Below are 22,269 nucleotides of genomic sequence, written 5' to 3'. Positions count from 1 at the left end.
TCAGGGGAACGTGCATTGTGTACATATAACAAATCCTATAATCCAAAGCCTCTCTTGTAAATCAACCTTTGGTGAAGCAAAAATTCATCAGCTTTCTGATACTCTGTGTTTTATGAGCATCTCTTGGGTGTACTCTCAGGAAGGCCATCTTTTAACTGTTACAAGTTTGGTTTTGGTAACTGTACCACTGAAAAATAAAAGTACCACAAAGAGATTCACAAATACATGCATGCAGTCATTCCAAAATAAGAAGGTCAAAATACTTCACCAAAATGATTCATGTAAAGTTGTTTCATTACCTTTTTCTTACCAGTTTCTCTGACACAAAGGCCTATCAGCTGCTGAACATTACTGGGCAGCTTGGCCTCAGTCATTCTTTGAAAAAGCTGCCAGAAGCAACTTTCATGTCATTGTTCATTAACACTTTGATCACATTAACAAGGATTTGTTGGCAACTGCTGGTGCAATAAAATGCATTTTAAATGCTTCGGGTGTAGAATCTGCTGTGCCTAACCAGGCTGGCATTGTCCACTTTTGAAGTGTTGCATGATTTACCACTTAGCCCAGGCACTCTTGTTTGATTAAATCCTTCTTTCCTTGCTGCTGGGAAGCAGAATTGGCAGCAACAAAGCATCTTTAATATTCTGTGTAGCACACCTCTAGAGGTCTTTGAATACATAAGTTCAAATTTCGGTTTAAAAGCTCCCTAAATTTGATTTTACTTGGCTGCAAATAGGCAACCTGAAAATAAGCAAGTAAAATATTACAGCTGATGCATAAAAAATTTAAATTTCCAGCTACCAATGCACTTCAGTCTAAAGTGAAGCTCAATTGTAAGTCACTGCAGCATTCCCACCTTGTCTCTGTAGAGCTGCCCGATTAATGAATCTGTCACAGGTAACCCAGGGGCTACAGGATACAGCAGCTGGGGAGTGACATAAAATCACTTTAAATAAAGCTCTGCACACCTGTCAGATAGTTAAAACCTTTGGAAAGTGCAAACAGTTCATGATGTGAAGGGCAAGTTGCTTAATAGGCCTAGGAAGAAGCCATTCCATTGTTTTCAGAAGGAATTAAATCTGAGTAACATGATTATTGACAATTAGCAGTTCCAGTGCTCCTGCTGGTTTGTCTGAGCCTTGATGGTGTCACCAGTATATGGAAGCACTTTGGACCAGATTGTTTAGGTGTTCACTGGACTGCATTCACTCCAACACTTTCATGAAGATGGCTGTGCAATCAGTGAGATTTTGGTCTTTTCCAAAGAGTAGGAGGAGAAAAAGAAAAGCTTTGCTCATTAAAATGACAGATTTCCCAAGCAGGCAGTTAGAACAATGAAAAACAAAGCACATTTTGTAACAACCCATATGCAAACAAAACACTTTGTCTCAAAAATTGGTGACTACTAAAACCAATGTGTGGACATTTTTTCCAAATTGGAGTTTGTGCTGCAAGGAGAACAAAACCATCCGCCTTAAGGAACTTTGAGGTAGAGCAAGGTTGTTAGCAGGAACATACCAGTAAAATGCTGTTGAGGAGCTGAAGTCTGATCTCACATTTTCCCCACCTTATATTATCTCCAGGGTTTTGGCTAGTACAGACCTCAGCTACTGTATGTTTTTCCAGATTAACATCTCCTGAGAACTTGAATCACAGAATGGTTTGGGTTGGAAGGGACCTTAAAGATCATCTTGTTCCACTCCCCTGCTGTGGGCAGGGACACCTTCCACCATCCCAGGTTGCTCCAAGCCCTGTCCAGCCTGGCCTTGGACACTTCCAGGGTTGGGGCAGCTTCTCTGGGCACCCTGAGGGCCTCACCACCCTCACAGGGAAAAAATTATTTCTCAAATTTCATAAGTTTCTGGAAAATGTGGTTATTTTATTTTTCTGCTACAATTTCTTCCTTTCCTTATGATGTTTCCTGGTTGGTTTTCCTATGGTTTTTGTAATGATATTTGACAAGGACTTGATAAGGACTTCTCTTGTTTGTCTTATTTAATAAATTTGAGATTTGGGGTTTGCTCTGTAGAATAAGTAAGCATTTTAAACTAACCAAAGTGGAACTTCAGTAGTTAGACACAGCAGAATTCAGAGATACTTGCCCAGACATCAGCTGGAAAACAAACATTGACTTTACTTCTTCAAGCATTTAAAATATTCAAATTTTTCTAACCATTTTGCTTTGAAATGAAGAAGATGCAATAATTCAACAACTGTTCTCTTACCTCTGTCAACCTGAGCAGATTGTTTAGGGCTTGGTGAGGAGGGGAGCAGGCAGTTGTGTGACCCTGCAGTGACAATGCAGAAGCAATGTCAGACAGTTTCCTTGCCACAGCTTCTAACACACCTTGTGCCTGGCTGCAGAGCTCTCCCTTCCCCACTCTGACTTTGCTATGATGATGAAACACCACCAGGATTTATCCAGCTGGGTTTTTTTTTTGCTGGATTTCTTATCCAGGCTAAGATTTCTTTGCTGCCTACTCTACCAACATGGACAAGCTGGGATAGGAAAAAAGGCCATGTTTGGATGGATATAATTTCTTCTTCAAATGTCATTATGGTTCGTTTCCTTCTGCTGTAACCTTGTGGTGTGGTCACAGGTGAATTGACAACAGGGCAGAACTGGAGCAAGTGACTTTTAAATCTTTTCAAATAGTCACAGTTTCATAGGGCTCAGCCTGTAAGACAGACTAGGTGAAGAAGCAGAAGACTGTGGCTGCTTTCTAAAAGAAAAAATAAAATATTTATGAGATCTTTTTTTCTTCTCCATTCGTAGCATTATGGGAGGCTTAATCTGGATTTCTGACACTCTCACAATTTGGGATGTTCAGATAAGGAATTTCTATTCACTGTAGCAGGAACCTTCCATACTCTGCACTCAGGAAGCTCTTCCATGGCTTCAAGGTTACAACAAGCTTTGCAGCTGATTTCTGAGGTGTGTTCTGATCCAGGGTGCACTGCAGAAGTACCATCACAAACCAGTTCAAGGGGATGCTGCTAATGTGATTAAGGCACAGTAAGTGGGTGGCTGCTACATTGATTTTTCTTCAACCATTTCAATTTCAAGGAACACATGAAAGAGAATGCTAATTTTGTTGTTGGTGTTGTTTGCTTTTATAGCTCTCTGTACTACATAAACTCAAAGGAATGAAAATGTGCTGTACACTTTTCTCATGCTCAACTGTATCCAAATCCCAAAGGACATTTAAAAGAAGACTTCAAAAATTGCAGGAGGAGATCTGTTGTTTCTCAACTATTTCCTCATCTCATATGCTCAGAAACATAACCTGATGTGAATTTGTGATGCATTTCAATTTGGAAACTCTTACTCATCAGGAGTTATTGTGGCAGCCCAGTTTCTGCCTGTGCCTCCTCAGGAAGACAAATTTTTTTCCCATTGCAAATGGATTGCCTGGGATAAATACCTGACTTTTAGTCTGTAGGCAGGGAGGGTCAATAACAACCTTTATAGAATCTCTCCATAAAAGATGACAATAAATAAGTCTTTAACCTCTAATCTATATTAACAGACTACCTTTATTTATTGTTTGAGTTGTGCAGAGACAAAGGTAATCCAAAAGGAGCAGTCACAATAGCAGGTAATGACCTTCTTTTACAAGAATGAGCAAAACCCATTTCACTTCAGCATCATGCACAGGGCTATTTTGCAAAGAAACACTGTGTGTTAGTTGTTGAAACTTTTTCATGCATTCCCCGAAACAAACTACACTATTCTGAATATTTTCTTCTCTGTGCAGTAAATAAAGTCTTTCATGTTGACAATGCTAATATTATATTTTAAACTATATTTGCATTTGTGTTTTTTGTCATTTTTTATTGCATTTTATAAATCCCAGAGCAAAGACCCACTAAGCTCACTCTGAGAAAGCCTCGTTTCTTGGGATAGCATCATGCAGTGACACAGGTGATCAGGTGGGATTTCAGTGAGGGTTACTGGCTGGATCTGTGGGACCTTATTTCAACCAGAATTGTGGATAGGAGCTTGGAGTACAAGTCAGGAAGCTTAATTTTAATTAGTTTTTAAAAAGGAATGATTTCATATGAATGATTTGCAAGGGTAAATATTCATAACGCAACATAATCTTAATATATTTTAGTGCAATTAGTGCATTAAGCTATTTGATAATTGTAGAAGAGATGGGAAGGGGGAGCCAGAAGATAATTTTATCAGTACTTGTAATTCTGGGATATAACAGGGCCACTATGGCATGTGAAGGTAGAATAAGAAATTACTAGTAAACACTAATTTTAAGTTATGCACATGTTGTGTTCTATCTAATAAATATTTTCTAAGGTATGAAAAAATACATATAATTAAGTGGTTTTTACTTACTTTTACATTTCAGTAATGCACAAGACAGGTAGCTGGAAAATGCTCTTCAACCTTAAATCACGTACCTGGAAATAAGAAGCTAATTTTTAGTTACAGGAAAATATCTGCTCACTATTTAATTTGTTCTTAAAATATGTCCTCTTGGTTTAAGAACACCTTAAAAGATAATTCAATTCTTTTTTTAGTCTCTCTTTTCACTAAATGAAAGAATCAATTTCTAGATGATTTTTAAAGATTTTTTCCTTCCTCTTCCTACTTTATGAAGCCGTTTGTAACATCAAATGGCAAAAATCTCTCACATGAAGAAGCTGAGGTGGCAGGTGAAGGATTATTAGAGTTGTAATTATGAGAGGGGTTTGTGAAAGCACTGAGTGTAACTGAATCTAAATTCTAGGGCAGTTTGCCTTGTCTTAGTGTAGGAAATGTGAAAAGGAAGCCACAACAGTTCTGAGAATGCAAGATTTTAATTTTCTTTTTCAATTACTGAAGGAGTTTGTGACCAGTTCTGTAAATGTACAGAACGTGTTTTTTCAACTTATTCTGATTAATAAGAAATTGCAACAGAACTGCTCAGCACTGTGGGAAAGCTCAGTGGCAATTTTTGAAAAGAAGGCCTTGGAAACACATTGGCCCTCTTAAATAGAAACATCCAAAGCTGCCAGTCTTATTTTCCTCCATTTTTGGCTTTGCAATTGAGGTTTCTGATTCTCCCGTTTTCATTATGTGCAGTATTGTGTGGATCCATTCTAATAAATTCTGTTACTTGGAACAATGAGGTTGAGCATGATTCAAATCCTGAATTAAATGCAAATCTAGCAGCAGAAAAATGGATTTAGTGGTATGATAGGATTTGTAATATAAATATATTGCATTAAATATAAAGTTTAATTAAATAGATGAATATTGTAAGGACTGTCTTTCAAGCTAGCATTGTATCTGTGACTAATGAAACGTGTGCAGTCTGAGAACAGCGTGGAAATCACATGCTGATGCCTTTGGAAGAAAGATATAATATATACTTTTGCTTAATTTTGGACAAATGGTCTGTATCTGCAGAAGACATCTTTTCTTCAGGGTCATCAATGCTGGTTTTAATACCAAAAGTATTCAAAAATTTAACTTTGTGAATGAAATTGTGAAGTCTTTCTCCCAAACAGATTTACCGCAGGACTATTGCATTATTTCTTTGAACTTCAAAACAGAAGAAGAACAGATTTCAAGTCATATCAGCAGCCAGATAAGTACAATCTTAATTGCAATATTGATATGGAACAACTTTAAAGCTTTATGGCTGTATAGTCCTTTGTACTAACGTGGATCAGAGTAACACACAAAGAAGTTGGGCTACAAACCCAGGACATTATTCCTACATTTCTGCTCAGGAATGAATCTTAGTTGCAAGGGAAGAAAAAATTATGTTGCTATTTTCCTATTCTTTTAATGGGGAAAGGGCTTTTTTTTGTTTCATTTGCTTTTTGTGAGAAATACTACTTTGTACATACACAAGGGAATTCAAATAATGAATTGATGTTTAGAAACACGGAAGACCACTGTGATTTCTTTGCTTTGCAAGTAAATAAATGTCATAGGTACAGAAAATGTACCCTTGAGGAAACAAGTGTCCCATTTTAATTATGCCAAACAACTTTCTTGACAACTGGACAACATTTTCTGAACAACATTTTGGCAATAGAACGCTTTAAAAGGCATTTTATAAGGCTACACAATCCAAACTATTTCCTTTTCTTAAGTGAAGTATTTTAGCAACTAGGAAGTAAGGGAACAGGAGGGAAAAGTTCCTTCCCTTTGTTTCACTGATGGTGAGGGGAAGTGAGGGCAGGCACATTTGAGTTGCTGTGATTGCACACAAACAGCACCTGCCTCCATTTGCCACAGCCATATGAGAATTGGAGACAAAACTAGAATTGCTCAACGTTTTCAGAATCCAGAACAACAGGTCATGACTAAATACTGCCCTCCTCTAATTTAAACTCAAGGAGAGCCACATACTTGGATTGCAGTGCAAATTCAAACCTTTGAATTTAGCTTGTCTTCTAAGTAATTCTGGCAAATATATTTTCTTGAATGACTCTTCTCAAGCAGAAATAGATACTGAAATCAAAAGTTTCTCATGGAGTCCTAAGGAAGGCAAGATACTGCTTATATTTTAAAATTAATTTGAAAATGTCTAAATATCAGTGATATTTTTGAAAGTGCTGAAGAGTTCTGCTGTGGGATAGAAAAGTGACTATCTTGCTTTTAGCTCATCTGTCTTTCCAAGATACTTATCTGAAACTTTGGATAAATATGCAGCCCCTAAGATAGACAAAATACTGATAACTGTCAAGGATTAGGCCATGCAAAACTAAACATGATTTTCTTTGAAGGTCATTCAAATTTTAATGTTTCAGGTATATAATATGACTCATTTCTTTATTTGAAATTAATTAAAATATTTAATATATTCAGCATACATCACTAGAAAAGTCATCTACTCTTTGGGTAGATGGGGTTCTCTTGTCATACAAGAAATGTTAATAATGTTGATCCTAAAAAGAAATAGTTTCAAAAAGAACACAATTGAAATTTGAAAATAAATGTGTTCAGGTTTTCACTTGCATGCTGCAGTACTTCCTAATCACAAAACAGTGTCACTCCTGCACACAACAAGCCATCAACTATTTTTATTTTCACCTAAGCCTTTACACAAAGTATTAATTTACTTTGCAGCATAATGGAACCAGTTCTGCTGTCAGCACAGAGAGCTGCTGTGCACTGCATCAGAAAGAGAGATGACAGAAATTCCAGCAGCAGCAGAATTTAAATGTCTTGCCTGTAATTTTGTTCAGTAGCATCTTTGTACATCTGACATGTGAAATATGTCTTTAGCTTTTGAGACAACAAATGACATTTGGTTTTGCTAAGAAGGCTTAGCAAAGGAAAGGCACATTCAAAATGTCATTTGTGTTACCACAGAGGTGTCATCTAAAAATGAGCCTAAATATCTTTGGAATATTTTATTACTTGGAAATTTTTCCAAAAATACCATTAAACAATTCAATTTTTTTCCTTCTGGAAATGCAGACAAGTGGACCTAGTTTTATGCATTTATTTCTCCACTATTTTTTACCCCAGCCCTCCCAATTCAGTTGTCTTGGAAAATGCCAAAACATGAACTGATTTCTGAGAAGACAATGAAGACCACAGCAAAACCTGAGCATATTTCTATCCCATTTCATAGAGTATTAAGTCTAGTGCATTTTGAACTTCCAAAAGTTAAACATCCTGTGGGCACAGGAGAACCTATTTAAATAGGTTTAAATAGGTTTTATTTAAAAAGACCAGTTTTGCTGAATTAAAAACATAAATCTAGTTGTTTGGAAAGACTAAAAGGCCTTTTCCTTTTAGTCTTTCCAAACATTTTCATTTTTTCATTTATCAATGTGATAATAAGATTTCCTTAAAAACAGATGAACTTCAAATGTCCTTCTCATTAGCATGCTGGTATTTTCCAGTATTTGTATTTACTGGCAACCTTTTTGTCCTTCCAGGAGAGAGCACTTATACTTATTTACACAAAATAAAGACAGCTTCTCTTTGTAAGTTCAATATTTTGGGCAAGCAGTAATATACCATTCTTCTAGCCAGTCTTAGCAGGAAATAGTCCTAGTGCTGATCACAATGAGATGACTCGTGGTCTCAGCTCATTTTGAGAAGTTTAGTAAACATGTTATCTCTGGCACAGGGCTGATGTAATGTTTATAAGTTCAGTCTGTCCTGTTTTGCCATTGTTGGTGATACTCTTGTTACCAAAACAGCCTAAAAGTCTTTTCTTCATCATAACCTTCTGAAGGTCACATAGAGATGATGTTTCATCATGATCTAATATTTGAAACACATTTTTAAAGAGAAATCTTCCATGCTGTCAAAACACCTCCCTGAATTTAAAACTTTAATTCTTATAATAAAGCTTGAACAACTTGATACAGCAGACAGCTTTTAACTCATCAACTGATCTCTATGTAAGTAAAATCCATTTTGTCTAAATAATGAATAAGTCATATGGTGGGTTATCTGTATGACTGCAAATGTTTACTTAACATTATGGTTAGATGAGCATGTATATTCGTTAACATAAGGATAAATATATGTCCCTCAGGACACTTGAGCTGACATAATCACAGAGGAAAAGCTTTAAGTGTAAAGTAGAAAGAAAGAGAAAAAACTCTGCAGTCTGGATAACCTGTTTTGTAAAGATTCTGAAAAGGCATCGTGTTTGTTAATACTCTTTTTACACTCAACACATTTTCCATTTCAAACTATCATTAGAGTGTTTGAATTGTGACTATGATCATGTCACCCACACTTTTCTCCCTTTAATTTCTAGGCTTGCAGCCTATCAGTTTAAATGAACTCAATGTAATCCTGGCACTCCAGGCTGCAGTGACTCCATCACCTCTGTGCTCATGTGTCACCATCTGGAACCCCACTAGAAATGCTGCCATGGAAAATCAACCCAGCTCCTCAATCCTGAGCCGTGTCAGGAGGTATCATTTAATTAGTGTTCCTTTAATCCTTCTTCACCTCAAGTAAGAAGTTATAACTGAATGTGCACATCAGGAAGATCTGATGTCTAATGAAGTATAATTTTTAGTAATTTTTGGAATAAACCAACACTTTTAAATTTTGCAGCATTATACATGTATAGAATATTTATTATATGGAAACTCACTACTGCTCTCATGCCTCACTGCAGCAGGGATGAGTAAGAAGTCATAGGACAAGTTCTGTCTTCAAGATCTCAGCAACTTCTTTAATTACCTCCATAGACAGAAACTTCTTTCCAAGACAAACTTCCTTGGATTGTGCAAATGTCTTTGGTTTTTTCCTACCTTTTGCCTGTGATTAAGGTCCTCAGGAATTTCATTCAGTACTTCACTAGGAAGGTGCCCATGACACTTTAAGGGAGAGCACCCAACACCTTTTATTTGCCATGTACATAATCTTTTATCATTTTTGCCTCAGCTGCTTCAAAAGTTGGGGTTTCAGGTCTATGTGTAAACCAACAGAACACAGCTCTGTGTGTGATATCTGAAAGGGCCACTTCAGAAGCACTGAACATGCAGTAAGAGAATGAAGCAAGTAAACAAAATACTCCATTGCCAAGAAACAGAAAATGAGGTGATAAATTGTATAACTTACTATTATTAATTACACTTATCTAAGTATTACTCTACCAGCATAAAATATCTTATCTTAAACAAAGCCATAAAAACAGTTGCATAAGAAGTTTCAGTAATGCAATACTGGCTGCTTTCAAGCCTACAATGTCTACAGACATTTCTGCCAATTAGATCACCCAAATATGTGACAAGCCCAGATAATCTGCTAAAGTCACATTACATTTTCTTTTCAGTTGCATACATTGGTGCAGAACTAGCACTGAAAATTGGAATTTTGCTTTCACAGAATCACTGTATAACAATTCTGCAAAAAACATATTTGGCTCTATTAAAATCAAATCTCTTTTTGTTTACTCGTATCGAATTCTGTGACAGAAACAACTGGTTACTAGTAAATAATGCAACAATACTGCATATTATTTGTTTCCTATTCTGATAGGTTTCTCTAGTGTGAAAGAGATTTTAGATCTGCACTCTGGAGTACAAGGGTGAATATACAAGTTTTTGATTAAATCGTACTTCAGTGACAATTTTTTTAAATAATACTATTTTGCCTCCATCTTATTCAGTCTCAGCTCAGGATAAAGAGTGTCCTGACAATGACCATGGGCCCACTCTGAACCAGCAGTAAATGCTGTTTCTGAAGGTCATTTCCTGCTTCTTCACAGTTTGGTACCAACCTTGTTTAGTCTGAAATCAGACAGTGCTGGAGTTCAGGGCTTCAAGCAAATTGAATGAACCGAGTCATTGATCTGAATGTTTTGTGCAATTTCATCTTTTTAGAGTTTAAAAATAAGTGTAATAAGTAAAACAGCCCAGTTTGCAGATGCTGAGTTCACAGCTGCTGATTTTGTTTACTGATGCACAGTCCTACTCCACACAAAAATTTGAACTTTCCTGTCTTAAGACTGCAACACACTGGTTCAGGGAAATAAAGTACAGGGGAGGTTAGAACAGAAGAGCTGAAAATAAAATAAATAAACAAGATACTCTACAGCTTCTCCTAAATCTGTGCTTAGGCTCATGCCAGACATGTTTCACCAGGATATCAGCAGACATTGATATTCAGTGTGCATGAGCAATGTTCCCATTTAATGTTAATTTTTCAATAAAGGAAAACCAGGGACTTTCTATGAACTTCTGAAAAAGTATAAAGCTTGTATGAAATGTGCCTGAATCTCAACACCTCAACAACAGCTTTTGCATGTGAACTTTTGCACTGAGCAACTTTTCCCTCGGTGTCCACAGAAAATCTGAAAAGTGCTGTTTTACACTGCTGCAGAGGTTACAGAAAATGCCAGCAAGAGCACACTTGACTTACAAAGTCACACATCAACATGTCTGTGTATACATTGCCTCAAAGAAATCCCTGGAGAACTGAGCTGCCACTGAAATATAAAATATAGAACAGGTATTTTAAAAAATGCCTCTTTTTTACCAGTTGTCATCATGTCCTTAGTTCTGAGAGTCCCCACAGGAATTTTGCTTATTTCTTCATGGAAGGGCTGTGGGATGTAACAGACATGCAGACATGGCACTTGGGAACATGATTTAGTGGTGGCCTTAGCAGTGCTGGGTTAGTGGCTGGACTCAGTGATCTTGGAGGTGTTTTCCAACATAAAGTGTTCTATGATTCTTTTTATCTGTTACTCCCCTCTCTAGTAAACAGACCTTTAAAAAGGGAATATATGAGAGCATCATCACAGGAGAAATGAACTCCAGCTGAACACAATTCTCTATTCAGTATTTATTTTACTTTAACTATGCACCAATAACTTAAGGCACAAGGACATATGTTAATATTTTCAATTTGCAGGTCTCTAAGAAAAGACAAGTGAAAAGATCCTTCCAACCTAGTGAGCAAGAACTGAAAGGGAGGGAAGCTTCTGAAGAGTCACATAGCCTTGAAGAACAAGGCAAAGCTATTTTGCATTAGAGAAAGGAAAAAGGTTGAGATCTGTTAAGTTCTTGCCACAAAAAAAAAAAAAAATTACATTTGTTAAAAACAACAGTGTCAGTAAACAGGATCAATTTGCAAGAAGAAGTTTATGCTTTTTGTTCCAGCAGACCTGCTTTTAAAAATATTTTAAAATACATTATTCCATACTTGAAATCAAACTTAGTCAAGCTCATGAGGTCTTTTGGGTTTGGTGTTTTTGTTTTTGTTTTTTTTTTTTTTTGTGGGGTTTTTCCCTTGCTAAATGTCTATAAAATATAGACTAATCTACAGGAAACAAGCATTTGATCATTTAAAAATAAATGTTCAGCTTTCTATCAGACAATTGGTGAAAAACTTTTTCAGTCAGTTATAAACAGGTTTTTTTTAACTTGGATTTTTGCTTCTATTTAGTGATGTTTATTCATTCTGTGTGCCCAATTTTATAGAAGGAACACAAGACTACTTGAAAATCTGTGTAATGAAGTACAATACGGGGGGGTCTGAAAATTTTGCATATAAAAAGACATGTCAAGGAATATTTATATCTACTCTTGAAAAAAATAAATACATGGGCCATTGCCTGTTTTTCAGGAATTTTAGAAGGTCCAAGCCTTACAGTGGCACACCACCACATGGGGCCTTAACCAGCTCCTTCTTTTGTTCCAGTCTGTTTGTCTCTGATGAACACACTGTACTTTAAATTGATTCCCAGAACAATGAATAAAAAATGAGCAATTAGGCAACCTACTTCCCCCTAACCTTATTCCCATCATTGTCCATCTGGTCTCATGCTAAACAATTCATTTAAGAGGGGCTCTTGCACACTGCCACTCCAGTAACTTTCCTTTTTGATGTCACCTCCCTCCCCAACTATCAGAGGCAATTTCTGCCAGTGTCTCCCTCCTCTGTGCTTATACTTTGCATGTCCTTCACAGCACTTGTTCTAACCACCTGCATTCCTATCTTGCCAACATAGACACATTTAGTTCTCTTAAAGCAAACATTTCAAATGAGACACTGCAGAAGGGAGAAATCACGAGGCAGCCAGAGCTCTGCAGTACAGACAGGTTGGATCAGTCACTGTGTACTCACCACTCTGGAGCAGCAGGACCATGACTGTGTCATGCAAGACAGCTGCTCAATACCAGAGCACTGGAAACAGGATTCTTCTTATTCTGCAAATTAGATCTCTGTTCAAATCTAAATAGAGCAATGTTTGTAAGAAAGTAACCCTATTTCTACTCCCAGCCATTGGCTCTTCTGCACATGATCCTCTAAACTTTTTGTGGAGTTAGGGTTGAGAAATTAAGTCATTTGTAATGGCCATTGCATGGCAAATTCCTTTTGGAACATCCAAAACACGAAGATGACTTTGAAATGCTCATGTCTAAGCTGTTTATTTCCATATGAAACAAATTTTCATTAAAATGTTATTTTCTTTCCATTAACTGCATAAAACCCCCCAAGCATGTTACGTACCCTCAAGAGGGCAGCATGGTATTTCAAAATTCACCTTACAAAGGGGATTATGCCTTATCTCTTATACACATCTAGATGTGTATCAAGAGGGCAGCATGGTATTTCAAAATTCACCTTACAAAGGGGATTATGCCTTAGCATAAAAGAAGGCTCTAATGAAAGCATGGAATTAGTGTTGCTGTAAACGTTAATTATAAAAAAATTAGGCAAAATAGAAGGTAAGTCTGTGCCAGGGCCATTTGCTCACCTGTCCATTGCTGCTGCTCATGTAGCACCACAGGAATCACAGAAGCAGCTGATGCAGGACTGCAGTTTCCATGCCAGTTCTTGCTTAACCAGTACCAGCTGTGAGCAATCTATTCAAAATTGTGGTGGCATTGTGTATAGGGCAAAGAGCAGGCAAGCTCTGTGATAATAAAATTTGTGCCTGTGAGTGGTAATAACTCTATTCATGCCTTCCAATGGTATAGAGAAATTAAGGATTTAAGGAACACTGAGTACAAGGTGATCTCATGAGTAACTCAGTATGGTTGACTTTCACAGCACTACATAATTCTGTCCTTCCATGAAAGTATTGTTTTATCATAGAATTTTTTTTCCCTCTCTTCTTATATAAAAATTCCAGTGTGGATCTATTCTTCACCAATTTTTATCTTCTGATTCTTGTGTCAACATTATCAGTTAGCCTTTACACTGCTTCTGTTTGGTTTAATTAAACATGTTTCTGTCTTTCATGCTCTGAAAAAAATCTTCCAATTCTTGATCATTTTAGTAAAAATTCTCTCTGCCTGTTCCCATGTAAATCTTGCCTGAGCAAAGATAAAAACTGTGTTCCAGGTGAACAATCACTGCCACTGTCCTTAATATCTCTTCAAGTATTTCTATTGGAAATTCATCATGTCACCACGTGCTTTTTTGAGCACTGATGACTTAGGGATGGCAATGGTAGCATGTATTTGGAAGACTTGGAGAAGGACAAAGCTTGGGAGATAACTGCAGGTACAGGCTCAGATTCTGCCATCACTGCAGCAGACCAAGACAAACAAGATTGTATCTCCCATAACTCATTTTAGAGTGGTGATAATATCCACCACTATCTACCTGGTACCACAGCATTACAACTCTATAGAAATATAATACCATACATATTAACTGGATACTTTTCAGCTCACTAAAGTAGTGCCTCTGCTGTAATTCCCTCAGTAATGTCCAAGGTCAGCTAAGTGCTTTGATACTGGTACATCACTACATAACCCATAGCATGTCAGGTATTAGGATAATTTCTTTGCCCAACTGAATTTTCCAAAACAAAACTTCTCTCATTCCAGAAGAGTGCTTACTTGAATTATGCCTTAAATTGGTGGGATTATTTTCATCATAAATCCTGTGTACTAAGGAGAAAATTTCTAACAGCACTTCTACAACTACTGCTACTTAATACCCTTCTACCATCCAAATGCAGTACATTGAAAGATAAAAATTAATTTCTTCCTGATTTTCTGCAGGGGTTTTTTTGTTGTTATTTTTGGGTTTGTTTCTGAGAAAGCATTTGACCTGAAACACAAAGGACTACTGTCATCAGTCAAGTGCCCAGTGATTGCACAATGGAATAATCTGAAACATTTTTCATATGGTCAGGATCTTATACATGATATCCATCCCAAATGTATCAAATCTTCCCAGGTTATTTGTGTTCAGTACAGTGTGTTTTGACCCAGCAGGGAATCATCTATGGCTGGACCAAGCTAATCCTGATGGGGACACTGAGATGGCATCAAACCCCTGCAGTGTTGGCTCAGCAGGAGCTGGGCAAGTGCTAAACCCCTGGCAGAGAGCAGAGCCCTGCTCCTGTGTGCATCCTGGGTGAGCTGGGTTTGGTGTCCTGCCAGCCTGAATCCCACTACAGACAATGTGTTTGTGATGTGGGGGAGTAAGAAGTGCTACAGGGGAAGACAAGCTGACACCACACTCATTGGCCATGTGCTCACTTCTAGCAATCAATTTTCCCTCTCTCTGAGAACATGAAATGACACCCTGTGAAACAACACAACATCCACAGTATCATTGCACAGCATCCTAAACAGGGAACAGGTCATCCACTCCTTGGCCTAGGAGCTTGGTGAGCCTGGATGCCAATTCCAACTGTCTTGACACACAGAGAGCTCCAGAAAACACAGAATTTGAGAAAGGACTCAAAGTGAAAGACATTTTATCTCATGCATGTGGTGCAGTTCAGCACCTAACACAAAGGAAAATGCAACAAATTCCTTTCTCCTGTTCCTTGTTCACCAGATAGTTTGCAGGATCATTTTATCTCTCAGAATCTATCAAAGCTTCTTGTCTAAGCAGGAATTTGTCCTGCTCTCCTAAAGTTTATTGGAGAAAGCTGTTGTAATTCTGCATTTCAAATAATAATCCAACTAGATACTCTTAATTTTATGAGGTTTCTACACATTTAATAAGTGATTTGATGAGAAATAAAGCAAACACTAAAAAGCTTTCAGAATGAATCACCTTAGAGCTGAAAAAAGATAAAAGACACCTCACTTAAAAAAGGAACAATATTTTCATGACTGACCTATACAAGTGGGCTCTGAAATGACATAATTTCTAGGAATTTATAGGTAGCCCTTCTGCATGCCTAGATCACTGATTCATTCTGGTACTGTTTAATGCTCCTGCTTCTTGTAATGTGTGGACTGTGCAGATGCAACCTACAGCCTTGTTGACATTTAGCTGACTCCTCTCAGAATTTGATTCAGAGATGGGTTTCCTTGCACACTCCCATGTATGGATTAGTTCTCACAGCTTTTTTATCTAGCTGAGAAAGGAAAGAAGAAAAAGTGACACTCTGTGACTCTTCAGAATAAATCCCTAATTCAGACCTGCAGCACTTGAACAGCTCTTCTGATATGGCCCCATACAGGAGGGGAAACTTCAGCTGGAAAAGGTTCTTTTTTTCTAGCTGATCTCTGTGTTTCATTGTCCCAGGTACACAGCATTATTCAGTTACACAAAGGAGGTACAATTGGTACCATTTGCATATGTGCAGTTATGTTATGGTAGTGAAAAACCACGAGGGTAGCATTACTCAGTACCAGCCACTGTCATCATTTATCTTGTTGAGAAGCTGCTCACTGTGAACTTAGTCCTGCACTTCTCTCACTCCCCAAACTCCTCCTGACTCACATTCACTAACCATCTTGTTTTGTTTTGTCACTTGCCAGGTGTCAAAGCTTAAAACTGTATCCTCTGATAAGAAATGGCAGAAAGAGAGGGTTCTAGTGATGTTTCCCTCCATCCCAGCACAGGTGCTGTACCGAGGTTACTGTTTCCTGACTGGAGACACTCTCAGCCTTCCCAGCTGCAGAACACAAAGTTCCTTCTCCTCAGTATGTGCTGTTCCAAACCTGCACTGGAAGTAGAGCAAAGCCAAAGCAGCCTGTTGTTTTCAATCCAAGTGCCTGGACTCTACAACCATTTGCCCCCTCCTACTCCCAACCCCAAGTTCTACATGACTGCATTCTGAAAAACATTAAGTAATAATCCAGCAACAACAAAAAAAGGAGCTTTCCACACTTAAGGCAGATATACAATGACTTCCTTTATATATATATATATATATATATATACACAAAAATATGTTCTGATCTGAGAGCTCAGCTAAGTAATTTAGTGGTGCCTACTGACTTCTGTTAGCCTCCTTGGCATTATTATTGGATAAATTAACTCAAACAGAAGGCTTATATATGATGAAAAAGATCTCTGGCTGGAGTGTGAAAGAGGTAATAAATAGTTTTGCACTCTGTCCTCCAAATACTGAAAGAAACATGGCAGCCTAAAACATTCCAATTGGAAGAGCACACTGGAAAAGGAGATGGAGAAAAGTAGGCTCTGAAAGAAAGATCATAGGAAAAAATAATAGAGATTAACAAAAATTCTGTAGGAGTCCTGTTTCTTAACATGTGTTAAGATTTCTATCATTGCTGATGTTAATAATTGACATGAAGTACAGTGGGAGTTAGATAACAGCAGGAACGTTCAGGCCAGGACTCATTTCATTTTCCAGTAGTGTGAGGCACTGAGTAATGGGGAAATGCACAACCATGTCAGAGATGATCTTGCTTCACTGAATTACACCTTGAGGAATTTTATTCTGTCTAGAAAAAGATTCCTCCTTGTGTCATGCAACAGGATGTGTTCTTCAGAGAAGTGAAAAGAACAGGAAGTTAATTTTGTGTCCATGAAAGTGAGGAATTAATAGCAAAGCCTTAAGTCAGATATAAGCTGCATGGGTATTGTGTAAGCCTCATCACACAGCACTGCCATCTCACCCCAATTTATGATCTGGAACACAGAAACTTTTACAGCTTTTAGTTGGAACTGCAAGTTGTACCAAAGCATACAGTGAATTTATAAATACAAGGGAAAGAGCTAAAAGCTCCAAATTCCTTTTGCTCTTTCACCTAGCTCAAGTGTAAGCTGGGCACATTGTGATGACACACTGCACCTCCAGACTCTGCAGATTACACTGCTGGTATTTGAGTTCAGGGTTTAAATACAGTCACTCCATATTCTCTGAACTCAGGATGTATGTGGAGGCCAAGATGAGCTTTTCAGCACAAGCAAGTACAAATAAATGAGTAGGATCAACTTGAGCATGAGCTCTGTGATCACATGGGCAAGCCGTATTTTAATTTTCACCATCATATCCAATAGGAGTCCTCACACAGTGCCAGAAAATCTCAGCCCATGAGCTCAGTGTCCTCTGAGTGCAGCTTTCCAGCCCCCAGAATTCACCACAGAAAGGGAAATCAGGCTTTTGCTTATCTTTATACTGCCAGAGTCCTTGCTTTCAAGTTCATACCACCAAAAGCCAGCTCAAACCAGAGGTGAATCTACTTCATGATACAACAAACGGCTATCACTGTTATTTGTCCTGTATGTTCTTATCTCACAGTTTGCAATTAATCACCACCCTGGAAATCAAACACTAAGCTATTTGTACATTCTCTTTGAAAATACATTTCAATTTCCTTTTACTTGAACTGTCCTGTCCTTTGCCACACCTGCTAAGTGCATCAATCTGCACAGCACACGCTGGATATACCTGATGACTCCCACGAGACAGAGAGAACATAATCACTATAGAGAGAACACAGGACTGAAAAGTGTGATGCAATTAAGTACAGAGGGATGTGTGTTCATTAGCAAATAACCACATTTGCATGGTGAAGATAGTTACAGTATGTTGTGACTGAAGACCAGGTTCTGTTCTCAGAAACATGAAGTTCTCTTCAGTGTGTCACCGTGTCAGCTACATGAGCACCAAGTCTGTATTAAACACCAAAATCCTGTGCAGGAAAACTGTAAATCTAATTCCATCTATTTAATATATAGAAACATTTTTTGATGCATGTTAGTTTAGCCTTTGTGAACTTTAAGTTTATCCTATTCTAAGCTGTTGAAATCTATCTTGTTCTCCTCTGTCTGGAGGGATTTTGTACTTTGCAGAGAAGACAATTGGGAGAGGCTGATTTTATGGGAACAGCAGGGCACATGGACTGGTCTCCTATCTAACATTTAGAGGGAAGATTTCCCTGATTTCAGCACAGCTCACAGGTACAGTTGAAGGTACAGCTTATTTCTCTATTGTCATTCAGCTTAGAGTACTTGGCTTTAGAACAATTATCTTAGATTCCCAAAGCCATCTTTGTCCTAAATCTGTAACCTGCAGGGATGGCTGCCTTACCTCCCTCAGGTTTTGTATTGATTGGTTTTACCCTTGAATGTTTTGATGGGCTGGTATCTATTGGTTTTCCTCCTGAAATATTTTTGCCACCCTGTGAGTTATTTTCACCATTAATGAATAATTTTGCAAATATTCAAACAGATGGCTCTGAAGATTGCTAGGCTTCAATGTTTTCTGAAGGACAGCCACATAATTGCTTGGAATAGTCTCTGCTCATTTCTTTAAAATAGTCTAATTTCTACATGAAAAATAAAAAAGGCCTTGAGCAACTGGAAATGCTGAAAGCAATACTCCAATCACTGCACATCCTGAGGCTGAGTCAGTGAAGTTTTTGTCATAGATCAAACCCACATCCAGTCTGAGATCTCTCTGTGTGATCATTCTCAAGTGACAATAAGGTTAAAAATAAAGTTACCTATTGTATTTCAGTCTTCTTTATTGTGAGAAAGCTAAAAAAGCACACATTTACAGCCTTACTTTTATGCATTACTTGTATTAATTTGGTGTGAAACTTCTGAACCAATAGCTGGCTGAGCTGTGAGTCTGCTGAACCTGTGTTATGAAGGAAGGAAAATGAACTAATACTTTATTCAAAGTTTTCCTGGCAGTTTGTCTGTTCTGATGATTTAACTGGTATTTACACTGAAACAAACATGCAAGAAGATTGTAGCCTATGACTCCCAAGGGAGCAGCTATGGAATTTTTGCATTCTGCAAAATGTTATGGGTTGGCAACCTCTCCCGTGTGCTACACAGATCACTTCAATCCCCTGTGTTTATTCTATAAACAAGAAAGTGCTCTACACACTTGTGCTAAAGAAAACAGCTGAAATCTAAAGCGGCTCAGTCCTGTTTAAGCTGTTCCCAGACACACTCCCTACCACGCGGGTTTGTTTTCCATTGATTTGTTAATGAAAGCTGGCAGGAAATGCTACACTTCTACAGAGCATATTAATCATTGAAAGAAAACAGTATTTCTTCAGCTTTGGCAATTCCTGTACTCCACATAAATAAGGCCTCCTGCTTCCCTGTTAACCATGTACACAATGTAGGATCCCCTAAAGCATTTGGTTTCTTTGCAAGGGTGGATTTCTGTTCTAAGGCTGGATGCCTGGTGTGGAGTCAATTAAGATCTGAAAACATCCCTGTGGCTCCTGATTCAGAATTCCACTTGTGGCAAGAAGCAGAAACACTATGAGATTGGTGCTTGGATGCTTTTGAGAAACAAGAATGCAATCCTGGTGCTGCTGCTCATTTTCCCAGAATAGAGTAAGAGCAACATCAGCTCAACACGACTGATTTCTGTCATTTACAGCTACCCTCCAGCACTCACAGCATGTGCTGAGTGCCTGTAAGGCACCAGGGAATTCCTTGTGCCACAAATGTCCTTCATAGGCTTTAGCACAATCACTTTTTATTTTGTTGCAGGGTTACATGAGAGGGGTCTAAGAGCAGAGCCTACCATGAATTAGCCCTCAAACAGGCATCATCTTCTCCTCACTCCTAGTGTATGGGTTGTGTTACTAATGGTTCTCTTGAGGCAACTTTCACCCTTGAGAACAGGGTACCCTGCACACAGTGCCCTGAGAGAAACTGCTTACAGCTCAATATTGCACCAGAAAGCTCCAAAAATTTAATTTCATTGCACTACTAATTTGTGCCATGCAAGAACTCTGCAGAAGGGAGGGTGCCACTGATTCAGTGAGGTAATGGGTCTTAATCCAGCATTAATAAATCACCTGTCCTCTACAGCAAAGCTGCATTATTGCAAATGATAATCACATTTAATAATGACATTTGTATTGTCATTCCCCACATTGCAGGCTTTGACCAGGTTTCCAAGGATGGAGAATAAATCAGGAATGCAGTTCATTCATCTGTGGAGGCACCAATCCAAGGCTGAGGGAGTAATCAAGTACAGGCTATTTAAAAAACATTTCACTGATCAAATAACCCACTATTCACATACAGTTACTTTATCTCCTGTGATGGAAAAAATCCTTGAGATCAATTAAATAAAGTAGAGACATCGATGATGACTGTAATCATCCTTTTATTTCTATTATTTACACTTCAGCTTACACAGAAGGATGTACCTGCTTGGTGACCAAATCAATTGTACTGCAGAATTATGGACAATTACTGCTAACAGTTGAGCACAACAAAAGAGGGGAAAGGTAGTCCTTGGTGGGGGGTTTGCACATACTCAACTATGAACAACAAAGTACCACCAAAATCTCTATAATACAGAATATTTTAGTGTCTTGATTTATGTGTAACTTCTTTTTTTGCCCCTCAAAGCCTCACTTCCTTAAATCACTCCTAGGAGAAATCATTTAATTGCATGTCTTTATTAGTCTCTGGAATGAATTCAATGCAAATTTTAACTATAACAGGTAAATGAGTTTTACTCTGGCCTATTTGGGAGCAGTTTTATTCACATTTATTGACAATTTGAGTCTTTGCCCACTCGAGTACAGTAGCAGAGAATATCCTGGGCTGAAAAAGGGCAGTGGGCTGTCCCAGAACAGCACAGGACAGAGCAGTGCCAGCAGGAACATGACAGTTCCTACAGTACCTGCAGTAGTCACAAACTTCAGTTCCTCAGTTTAGACACCTTGGCAATAGAGTTCCTGACAGATGGAAAATGCAGTGCCAGTGCTAATTATGTGCTTGGTCTATATCTCTCCAGCAGACATTGCATTTTTCAGCCTGAAACTGGTATTTCCTAGGTAAGAACTAGACTAATCCAGCTTGGTATTTCCCTGAATTTGTGTGCAATCTCCATTATTCTTCAAGTTATCTTTTAGTTTTCCTCTGTCCTGCAGGTTCATCCTAAAGGTGAAAAGTTTATTGTGAATTGTATTTATAATATAAAAGATAGTGACAGTTGAAGCCCTTAGAATAAGAATTATTTCATTTTATTTCTCCTTTTGACATTAATGTTTTATGACATGTGTGACTGCAAAGGAAATATCCCAGGTGAATATTGACAGAATACTGATTCTCTCTCTTTTTAGTTCCTGTGGTCTCTAGCACAAGAAAATAGCTAGAATAGCTAGAAACCAATTCCCTAACAATTTTAAAATGAATTTTGCCTCTTTTCCCACAGAAACCAAGCTGTTCCTGGTTTACTGTAAGAAAGAAATTCCTTAAAATCAGATCACCAAAAAATCTGTTATTATTTGCCTAAATTATTATCTAAAAAGTTCAACAACTGTACTAGTGAAAAAGGATTAAGAATAACATTTTTTGAAGCAATAATTTGTTTTTCTCACCTAAATAGATAAAAAGTGTTGACAGAAAGGAAACAGTAGACTACAAAGAAAGAAGATGGAATGGAAAAAGGAAAATGAGATGATCTGTGATGTATTTAATGACCTGCCATGACACACGTTTGAGAGCCTGTGAGCACAGAAGGTACATTTTACACACAGGGAACAAATAAATCCATTCTAGACAATATCATTTATCCTCAGTCTTTACTTCTGCAATATCACTCTTTGATGTTGCCACAGCAGTAACACCCAACTTCTGAGTGACATTTAAAAGCTTCTATACCA

At 37.9% G+C, this 22,269-nt stretch overlaps 2 long non-coding RNA genes across 5 annotated transcripts in view; one reads left to right on the top strand and one right to left on the bottom strand.

Moving 5' to 3' along the window:
* LOC117245099 overlaps positions 1 to 22,269 on the bottom strand; it is a 51,628-nt gene that overhangs the window by 12,187 nt on the left and 17,172 nt on the right. For 2 of the 3 annotated variants that reach the window (XR_004499321.1, XR_004499322.1), the window contains exons 3-4: positions 4,355 to 4,419; positions 2,226 to 2,288 (exon numbers count right to left, since the gene is read on the bottom strand). This is a non-coding gene — a long non-coding RNA (uncharacterized LOC117245099). The remainder of the gene's footprint in view (positions 1 to 2,225; positions 2,289 to 4,354; positions 4,420 to 22,269) is intronic. The other variant, XR_004499323.1, reaches the window with a different exon arrangement.
* LOC107210618 lies at positions 3,860 to 21,983 on the top strand. 2 transcript variants are annotated; one of them, XR_004499324.1, is made up of 4 exons: positions 3,860 to 3,933; positions 5,512 to 8,901; positions 16,183 to 18,577; positions 20,530 to 21,983. It is a non-coding gene; the product is annotated as an uncharacterized LOC107210618 (long non-coding RNA). The 2 variants fall into 2 exon arrangements; XR_004499325.1 differs by lacking the exons at positions 16,183 to 18,577; positions 20,530 to 21,983 and adding an exon at positions 11,354 to 11,440 and having other exon boundaries at positions 5,512 to 10,948.

The sequence above is a fragment of the Parus major genome, chromosome 13 (genome assembly GCF_001522545.3).
Source record: "Parus major isolate Abel chromosome 13, Parus_major1.1, whole genome shotgun sequence".
Lineage (NCBI taxonomy): Eukaryota > Metazoa > Chordata > Aves > Passeriformes > Paridae > Parus > Parus major.
This window is presented reverse-complemented; position numbering and strand designations above follow the sequence as displayed.